The sequence below is a fragment of the Biomphalaria glabrata genome, chromosome 16, assembly GCF_947242115.1.
Source record: "Biomphalaria glabrata chromosome 16, xgBioGlab47.1, whole genome shotgun sequence".
In the NCBI taxonomy this organism is placed as follows: Eukaryota; Metazoa; Mollusca; class Gastropoda; family Planorbidae; genus Biomphalaria; species Biomphalaria glabrata.
The window spans coordinates 26488432-26499015 of record NC_074726.1 but is presented as its reverse complement, the minus strand read 5'-3'; the positions used below and the strand labels follow the sequence as shown (position 1 = coordinate 26499015).

Genomic DNA, 10584 nt, shown 5'->3' with positions numbered 1-10584 from the left:
GTTTGGTGTGTGATTCAGTGTCTCGTAACAGACGTAACAAAATACATAGGATATCAATTAGAAATGTAAAAACAACAACATTTTGTGGAATGAATGTGTATTGAAATAAAAATAAATTAATTAATGGCCTGGATGTCCGTCTCAATATTTGTAAATAGCAACCGGGAATTCCTACGAGCACAAGTTTCTAGTCTATTTCTTTTTGTAAAGCTCATATCAACTCTGTCTGTCTGGTCAAACGTTTGTACACATTATTTCTTCCACACCCAATCTCGGATTAAGCTGAAGTTTTGCACAATTATTTCTTTTACCTCACAACGCAAGAATCAATATAAAAAAAAATTAACCAATTAGTTAATTAACTATTGGTAATCAATTATTTTGTGTTTTTTTTATCTCGAACAACGGAAAGAAATTGTAATTGACTGATGTGGTAGTATAAGCTAGATTAGTCCCATTTATGCCTGAAAAATAGGTCGAGACCATAGAAAAACAATAGATACCTTTACAATCTTCCATTAGCAGGATGATTACCGTGTTTATTGATTACTCAGTAGCCAATTGTGTTGAAACTATTGCATAATGTAATACCGTAACGGTAGTTACTGAATCAGATATTGTATACACACTTAGCCTGCATGATAGTACCAAGCACTTGTAATTAGTTATTACACCGCCCAACCCCCCTCCCTCTTAAAGTTTTTTTTTTCATTAGTTAATGCGCTGCGATGACTCAGGAACCATGAATATCTCCTACATTCTCTCGTTGCTAGTCAGCTAATTATTCACATTTGTTCCTCTGAGTTTCTCCTTTATTATGTAAGTAACTTCAGCATAATATTTTAACGATTTTTAAATGTTTAGTAATACTTTTCTTATATAATAATAATAATAATAATAATAATAATAATAATAATAATAAGGCCCTTCAAGGCCCTTAACATTCCTAGGAACATCCTCGTTGCCTGTCAGAGGGCGGTACTGCTGCAGACCTGCCACATCACCAGAAAATTCCTCAGTGGAAACTGTTAAAGGGACTACGATGAATTTTGTTTCTCTTTAGCGAAACTCGACCCTGGCAGCGCCAGAGAATGACTACTCGTTCATTTCTAACATAATAATAATAATAATAATAATAATAATGATATTGCACCAAGCTAATAGAAAAAAAAAAAGAAATTTACACATGTGTTACTTCGATTCCTAAAAAGCTTTCGATTCAGTTCCCCATGATTGGCTATTAAAAACCCTGGATATTCATAGAATCAATCCAAGAATAAAAACACTATTAAAAGTCTGTATGGATAATTGGAAGATAAATCTGCAACTTAATCGTGATAAACTAGGTTCTGTGCACATAAGAAGAGGTATATATCAGGGTGACTGCCTATCTCCGCTCTGGTTCTGCCTAGCAATTAATCCACTATCTGCATTACTCCAAGACACTACAAACGGTTTTAGGGTTGACACTAAATGTACAAAATGTGTGTCCCACTTATTATACATGGATAATCTAAAGCTATATGCAGAGACCGAGCGAAAGCTACACACCTTAATCAAAACGATAAAACGCTTTAGTGACGATATCTGTATGTCTTTTGGCCTGGATAAGTGTGGCATCATAAGTATTAAAAGGGGCTAGGCAGCCAACACTAACATTGCATTTGAGGGCGTCGAGGAATTGAAGTCTGCCTCTCTTTATAAATATCTTGGTCATCATCGAACCACGGTGGACGAACTGTATATTATTTATTGAAAAAGGAAACATGTTAAAATAGTATAATGTATAAATAAGAACCTTGCCAGAAGTACTTGTGCTTATTCGTGTTTATTTGTTGTTCTTCGTAATTGTCTTAAGAGTTGAGTCTGAGACCCTTGAACTTCTAGGCCCGTAGAAGCTTTCCATTCATCCGCCTACCTGAACAAACTTAGAAATATCTATCAGCTATACGTTTTTACATCCTTATTACCGATGGCTCGGGCTAGAAGCGAGGCCTAAGAATTCCGCTACCTATAAGATGGTTTGCGCCTGGCAACAGTCCAACTCATGGTCTTCACGTATAGAGTTTAGCCTAACTGCTATCACTGACAGGAGGACGGATTACCTCGCGCTGCTAAATCAGAAAGTTTCAGACAGTAGGGACTCGTTAGCCTTGGCGGACTACCAACCTAGTAGATAGACAAGTATGAATCTCCGTTTCCTTGCGACTAAAGCAATCTCTGGGAAAAGCTTCATCGAAGTCTATCCTGAAGAATAAATCAGGAGTCAATGACCCCTGGGCAGCTTGCAGTACATGGTACTAAATTCTTTCAGAAACTTCGACGCTGCTGTTCCGAAATAGTACCTACACCTTGGCAGAACATGCGACGCCGCTGACCCCAAACTGTATCGGCACTGCCGTTCCTTTGGGTACATCAGCTGCGTGGAGAGACTGTTAGGTAGAGTTGAGCCGAAGACTCCTGAAACTCTATGGCAGTAAAGTAAGAACACAGAGCTTTCATTCACCTGCCTGATTGAACAAAGTGTTCTCCGTGGAAGAGATCCAAGTTAGCGTCTATGTTTTACACTACTATGTCCAGTGGTCAGGACGCACGGGCTAGAGACGTGGCCGATACACAGGATACCCAAACTTTCTTCTTATTCAAGCTTTATGAGAAATTTAAATAAAGCCAACAGTGCAAAATTATTTTAGACAATTTTGTTATAGCGATACGAAATCTATGTACTTTTACCTTTTTAGAGGCTTTTTTTTTTCGTTTAAACAATTGATAGTTGTCGACAATAATAATTAAAGGGTAATTGTCTTAGTATGCGCTTATCTTTTATAATACAGACGTTACTTCAAAAAAAAAAAAAAAAAAGAAGACGATGACGTCCAACGCGTCATGCATCTAGTCATGCATGTTAGCCAATGACTTCAATTCTGCACTGAATATAATATTGTATGACCCAGCCCGTGTAACATGTTACATTCATTTACACACCACATCCATCCCGTCTAATTGTGTGTGTATCCTTTGTTGTTTGTAAATACATTAGATCTAACGGCTGTCTGTGTCGGCTCTATTGAAGTTGTTAGTGAATGGATGCTGCGAGGTGGGGGAGGGGCTAGCTAGGGCTTGTGACCTTTGACCACTGGGGTGGTAATTTGCATACGGGCGAAATGACTCTGGATCAGAAGAATGTTTTTTTGGACATTCCGATGGTCTAGACTAGTCTAGAGTCTAGAGATTAAGTTCGCTTGGTGCGTTATCGCTAGGCGGTGGTGTCGAATCCAGAGTCACAGGTTCGAGCCTCGGTCGGCGCACAGTCACAGAATCGAGCCTCGGTCGGCGCATTCCCTTAATTTCGTAGCATTGTAATTCACTACTTTCTCTCTTAAAAACTTGGTCCCTGGTGATGCTATCCATTTATGTCTAATATATGCGTGTATATAATTTTATGTACGTAAATACATTCGATCTAAATGCGTCTTAATTTTATGTACGCAGCATCATCGGGGATTATTTAAATGATCTCATTTTATTGTGTTTCCTAAAAATAGTTGATCAAATTTAAAACAAGATGCGACCTAGGCCTGTATAGAATAAAGAATTCGTGTGCGTGAGTCATCTCGTTGATGCAAATCTAGACCTCAAGTTAAAACACAAGAACTTTGTAGCTCTAGCTTTAAAGCTTGTATGGTTTGGTGAGATGGTAGACAAGATGAGAAACTTTTCTTTTTTGTGCCAGATTTTCGCTGTATGGTGGACTGTGTTTAAACTTTGCCATGTAAGTCACCTCCGTTACTGCTTATATTTTTGTATTGACCTAGGACCTAGACAATCTAGATGTTTTTTACAACTTCTCTCGTGTGAAGCAGAATGTGCGTGGATGAGTGTGTTTGTGGGGTGGGGTGGGGGGTTCTAAGGTGCAAGCTCGCTGAATGCTCCTAACTTAGCCCAAATTAAACGGTGCCCGCTCTAAACGGTGCCCGCTCCCTGTTTCTTCAGCAGACTCTCCCACCGACACTTCCACAGACACATACATATCTATGGCCTCCTTCAGTCGCGAAGCGACTATGGATCATCTCGGTGAGATAAATGCCTGGACATTAGCTGTGGTCGGAACGATGTCGCCCACACATCAGTTCCTCCCCCCCCCCTCCACGCAGCTGATGTATACAAAGGAACGGCAGTGCCGATACAGTTTGGGGTCAGCGGCGTCGGAGGTTCTGCCAGAGTGTAGCACTGGGTGCTGCAAACTGCATTTGAATCGCCAGCTCCTGCTTTTTCCTCAGGGTTGACTCTCGAAGCCGTTCCCATGATTGTGTATAGCTGCAAGGCAACAGTGGTTTGAGTGAGTTTTCCTTCTCCAAGGTGGGTAGCCAACCATGGCTAACGAGCCCCTCCTGCCCGAAGATTACTGGTTAAGGCGCCAGTTACTCGCCTTTGCCCCTTCTCCTGTTAGAACAGTTCCGCCGGACTCAATATCTACATATATCGTCTAACTAATACGCTAATGTTTTTTTTTATGTAGGCCACTCTATCTCTAATAGTTTTAAGGTTACTCTGTCACTACTAGTTTTAGGCTACTCTGTCCGTTCTTAGTGTTAATATTAAAAAAAAAACTAGAACTGATGTTGAAACTCAGATTTTATGATATTTATAGCTTGCTAAATTTATGTACAATGGCTACGGTTTATCTTCTGAAAACGAATCACTTCTTTTTTTTTTTAAATTAAATAATTTTTTTTTTTCGTATAATTACACCACTTTTAAAACAGTTCTTGAAAGACATATAGTGTTTAGTATTAATAATACATAGTGTTTCCAGTATGTAGTGTGTAGTGTTTACTATTAATGATGATTAATAGGGTCCTGACATATCAAATGGAAATAGTAACATTTTTTTAAGTAGCACTTTGCCTACCTATAAAGTGTTATTAGTAAAAATGAAGTACTGAAAAGTTTGCACATTAAAAATGTATGTGTTTTATGGTGTACTAGCTACTAATAGCTAAACGTAGTGATGCCCAACCATTTTCTGCCTGGGGATGGGGGCATATCAAATTCAAACATCCTCCCATGACTACACATTATCATTAAGTCCAAAGGAACTAATTTAACATTTAGCTTGAAACATTGCATATGTCTTGTGTATATATAGTTTCTCAAATCAAAATTTTGTCTTAGATGAAATCATATACAAGTTTTCATTTACCAATTGTGTCCCTTTACATGTTTTAATGTTCTCTGTAGAAACTGGAAGCTTTGGGAAGTCAATATAAGAATAAACTTCTTGTTTACACATCTCTTGTGACCTTGACACTTACACCATGTGACATGATGCATTATCTATTAAGACTTAAGACTCCCTTATTGATCCTAACGTTAAGTATGTGTTAAGTATGTTGTGATTACATGGACTCTTTTTTTTTTTCTTCTATTAAAAACATCAATAACAACATTGCACAAAAGATAAATCTGTACACAACACACAGAGCTGTTCATTGAGTGACTACACACAGACGTCAATTATCTTATTTCTCTATTCAGATCCCTAGTCAAGTAGTGCTGATACAGTCTAACACGACCAAACAGGTTTTGTACCATTTTGCACATCTGCATTGAGATTTAATTAGGGTAGAACATAGTTGGGTAATACAGGTGATTTTCAACACTCTTTTTATAAGACTATTCTGGCTTTTGCATATGTTCTCTTTCTATTTTTCACACTTTAACTAATCAATAACTTATGCATAAAAGTATGATAAACAAAAAATGCCCATGCATAATGGCGATTCGTCAAACAGATTGAAAAAGGAAATGGTTTTTATGGTAATGTGTTATTTCCAAAATGAAGGGTTTGATTTTTTAAATTTTTTTTTATCTAAATTCCTCATTATGCTCAAAATTATTGTTAAGTTTTTCTTACACAAAATGCATGCAGCACCTCCTTTCTTTTTATTCACTTTTAAAACAGCGCATGGCTGTAAGGAATCTAGGTCTCCCCATTCACCCAAAACAAATATCAGATATAAAAATAATAACATTTTCAAAAAACAAAAAATAGAGTGATATGCATACTTGTGTTCTTTTTATTGAACTTTAAATCTCTTTAATGTCAATTGACTAAAAGCAAATCAAAATATATTTTAAAAATTCTATGAACTAATCTATTAGGAACTCCACATTTTGTTTATTATACATGAAATAAATAATTCACGGAAATAACTAACTAACTGATCTATCTATCTATATATACATAAATACATATATCAAAGTTAAGAATAGCAGTTTCCTAATAAATTGTCTAGCAAGTAAATACTATCCTTTCATTAGAACAGCCAATACTAAAGGTAATTGATTTAATACTGAAATACAATATATTTAGAGACAAAAAAAATTTTTTCCACTTAAAAAAATGTAACATGGCTGCATTTCACAGATGTTCACATAATGCAGTCATTAAAAGCAATTACTTCACAAATGTTCACAAACAAAAAATAATGAAATAAATAAAATGTATATAATATTTCACACACTTATTAGGTACTGACTAAATGTTGCACAATTTAATTTCTGTTTGGTATCAAATGTTGAGGCCAAACATTCTGTTTAGTGATCTAAAAGAAAACACTGGTCACCCATTTTTAAGGTATACTTATATATGCAAACGCGACAGGAAGACACTAACAATTGGGAAAAAGAGGCACTTGATAGAGCCACTTGCAGAGAAAGCATAAAGTAAGGGTCCTAGATTGCAGAAGTAGAAAGAAGGTTGAAAGGGCAACAGCACCTGGTGATTACAGATACCCAACCTGTGACCCTAGCTGTGTATAACGGATTGGCCTATTTAGTCACACAAGAAGTTGCAAAGGGAAAAGAATGTTCCTTGAGACATAAAATGCCATAATGTTAAAAAAAATATATATTATATAGATTTTGTAACATTTTCAAGAAGCATGATAAATCTGATTCAATAAGTGACTGAAAATTTGTGTACAATTCTGCACAAAAGATTTAGATTATTTTGGCAAAAATTATTTTTGTAACATACTTAAATATAAACATCATTTCTAGAGATTTCCATACACGATTACTGGCCAAATCAAGAGGAAATAGAGATATCTCAAGTGGAACACTATCCTTTGACAGCATTTCTCAAACTATGGGGCCTGCCCCTAGTGGACACGACATCCAGAAAAAAAAAAGAGGGGGCGGGGGGTGAGCCAGTCAATTTCATTTTCAAGAGGTGAAAAGAAAACATTGTAGTTTTCAATCCGTCTGTAGTTTTTACTCAAGTAAAATTACTTTATTTATTAAAATATTTTAAACATCATTTCATCTTTTAATAACTTTGAATATACAGTTCTAGTGAGAAGTGTCTGTTACAATATCAACTCAAAACATTTTAAAGAAAGCATTTCAAAACATCTCAGCTAATATATTTGTTCTCAACTTTACCATGTTACAATGACTGAAATTCTTCAGACTGTTATACATCGTTTATGTTGACAACTTTTTGTTTGACAAAAAATAAAACGGTCTGCCACTAGATATGTCTAACAACACGAAGATGATCTTACGATGACTACACCCATTGTAGTAGATGTATGCTTTTGTATGCTTGCTGTATGTGCTTGAATGCTCCTATTTAATATTGGCCAGTGCTCCCTCCTTTTGGTAGAAGTAACTGCAACTTTTTTAAACCGATGAAACGCTAGATAATGCGCTGTCCGTCCTATCTTTTTTTACCTTGACATTTATTTATTTATATTTTTTTTTGGCTTTCTTACTCTTTTTACTCTCTTTTTACTCAGAGAAAAAGTGAGCTCTAAAGCTCAGATCACAGGAAAACACTTGGCGACTGGATTCTGCCCTAGTCCCCATTGAGGGAGCTTATAGTGCTCTACCAGACCTTCTTGTTTGATGGAAGTGCCTCTTCTTATCTTATCTTATATAATACAGACGTTACTTTAAAAAAAAGAAGATGATTACGTCCTACGCGTCATGCATTTAGTCATGCATATTAACCAATGACTTAAATTCTGCCAAGTCACTGGTTTTCCTGGCTAGCTCATGCTCTAATAGCACTAGGGAAGAAGGAGCATTTGTACAAATTTGTCCTAGCATATGGGACAAGGAATGTGCCTCTCCAATACTATCTCTAGAAAGAACTTTTATACTAAACTCTAAACATTTAAGAAACATTTTTTTTATTTCATTCTGAAGGCTCTCCTGGATGCCCAAGGTCCCCTGCCAGTTAACGTAAGGTGCACTAAAAAGTTCATTTTGCTTAAGAGGTGCCACTGGCCAAATTTTGAGAGACGCTGATGTATAATGTTATTTTAGGGGCTAGGACCCACTTAAATGTATGTTAATTTCTATTATATGTAAGTATTTCTAAAAAAAAATATCCTAAATGTTAAATCTATAAAATGTAAATTCTGTCTTTCATGCAAGGCACTTCATGTCAATTACTAAATCAAAGAAGAAATATTCTGATTGGTCAAAAAATTACAACTAACCCAATTAAGCTTCAAGAATAACCAGGAAAGGGGTTTAGAAAATCAATACTGCATATTTGAGAAGATTGTCATTCTTCCAGTTTTTAGTTCACTCTAGTTCTAGTCTTAATCTCATTCAAGCTCTTTAATCTTAATCTCATTCAAGCTCTTTAATCTTAATCTCATTCAAGCTCTTTAATCATAATCTCATTCAAGCTCTTTAAATCATAATCTCATTCAAGCTCTTTAATCATAAAAATCTGATTGAAGGTCTTCCATCATAAATAATCTCATTCAAGTTCTTAAATCTTAATCTCTTTCTTGTTCTTTAATCTTAATTTCAGTTTAATCTCGTGTGTTCTATCAGTTAATTAAACAGTTACATCTATACCAAAGTCTGTGTGTGTCAGTCTCACATATGTATCATACGCTTCCATCATAAACCTGTGGTATTTTACATATTCATAACCTATGCAAAGATCTTAACTTGGGCTACTGGTACAGAATTATTTGGATCTCTTTTTTCCGATGAATTCTATAAATACAAAACTGTATTAATTCTCAAAGAATTGTGATATAACAAAAATACTATTCTAAAAATTCCCATGTGGTTAAGATTGGCTTAGATTTTTTTTTTAAATAACACAAACAAGAATAATACCACACATTATCCACATTGGGATCAGTTAGATCATTAAAAATACAATGTGGTACAAGGGCTAATAAAGCACATACAGCTATGTTACAGTTGGACATACTTCAGTGCCTTATTTCACTTATTTACTATCAAAACACCACAATAAATGCTTAGACCTTGGCAGGTCACAGAAAAGATATACAAAATCAGTACAAACAATTCTTGTACTTTAGTTATTGTATGAATAGAATAAAGCTCTGAAAACAATTCTAGATAAAATGCTTCATCATTAAAACAGATTTTTCAGAAGAGGGGAGAAAATATGGCCCCCCCCCCCAAAATAGAGACATGAAGAATCTATATTCATTGATCTGAATCTGGTATTCAATTCTGTAACCAATGCAATACTTTGCAGAGTGAGAACAACAGAATCTAAATGTGCATCCTTCACTGAAGCATCTATCCCCACCCATGGTCATGCAATACCAGCAGCTAGAAAGTGATTATTGATACAAATATGCCAGAAAACAAATGACAAGCCTAAATACATACTGGAAAGGACAACAATCTAAAAAAAAATATTACTTTGCAAACCAAAGTTTCTGGATAAACACTGATAGTAGGCATAGCCAAAGCCGAGGGTGGACCCTGCGATTGGATATTCCTTTGTCATTTTCATTTTGTTGTAGAAAAGAAAAATAAGACCAGCAGCAATGTATGCAAGTGAGACCTGGACACTGATTATGACATCAGGAAATTTACTTAATACATACTTGGGAACGAAAAATTCTTAGGAAAATCTATGGTGCCATACAGGATGAAACAGGGTGGAGGACATGCACTAACCACGAGATTTATCAATTGTATGAAGATCCACCAATATTGACTGAAATAAAAAAGAACAGACTACGTTGGGTAGGTCACCTTGATGGATTGATGATGTTGAAGCAGATCTGCAACAGCTTGTGGTTAGGGCGTGGAGAGTCGAAAGGCCCTGGAAAAATCTGAATGGAAGGATGTGTTGAAGCAGGCCAGAGCCCTCCATGGGCTGTAGCGCCACTGGGATGGATGGATGATGATGAAGATAAGAAAAACTTAATGCGCCGAACAACAATAGTGTTTTAGGCTTGGTTGAAATGCTGACCAAATTCAAACCAACTATGGAACTCTCAACCTCTAATATTTTTTTTTGGTATCACAAAGAAAAATCTATAAATGTTTATCTGTGTCTGCTGAAAGGTGGAAAATTTTGTTGACTGTTGCTGACAAGGCAAATGATTCACATGTGAAAAGTGAAGCTTCAAGTTTATTCTCAGTCTCAATGGTATGACATTTTATTTGTTGCAATAACTGTCAGCAAAACTTTGCAATCTGCTGACATACACTCGATATGGCAATACAGCAAATCAAATGAATACAGCTAATCAAAGGAATACAGCAAATCAAAGGAATACA

General features: G+C 35.8%; 1 long non-coding RNA gene across 4 annotated transcripts in view; it reads left to right on the top strand.

Moving 5' to 3' along the window:
- Positions 1 to 707: 707 nt before the first annotated feature.
- LOC106063445 (uncharacterized) overlaps positions 708 to 10584 on the top strand; it is a 75495-nt gene continuing 65618 nt past the window's right edge. The window contains exon 1 of one of the 4 annotated variants that reach the window (XR_008775264.1): positions 708 to 819. This is a non-coding gene — a long non-coding RNA (uncharacterized LOC106063445). Of the gene's footprint in view, positions 820 to 3504; positions 3773 to 5490; positions 5584 to 10584 lie in introns of those variants that run through there. The other 3 variants (XR_008775268.1, XR_008775266.1, XR_008775265.1) reach the window with 3 other exon arrangements.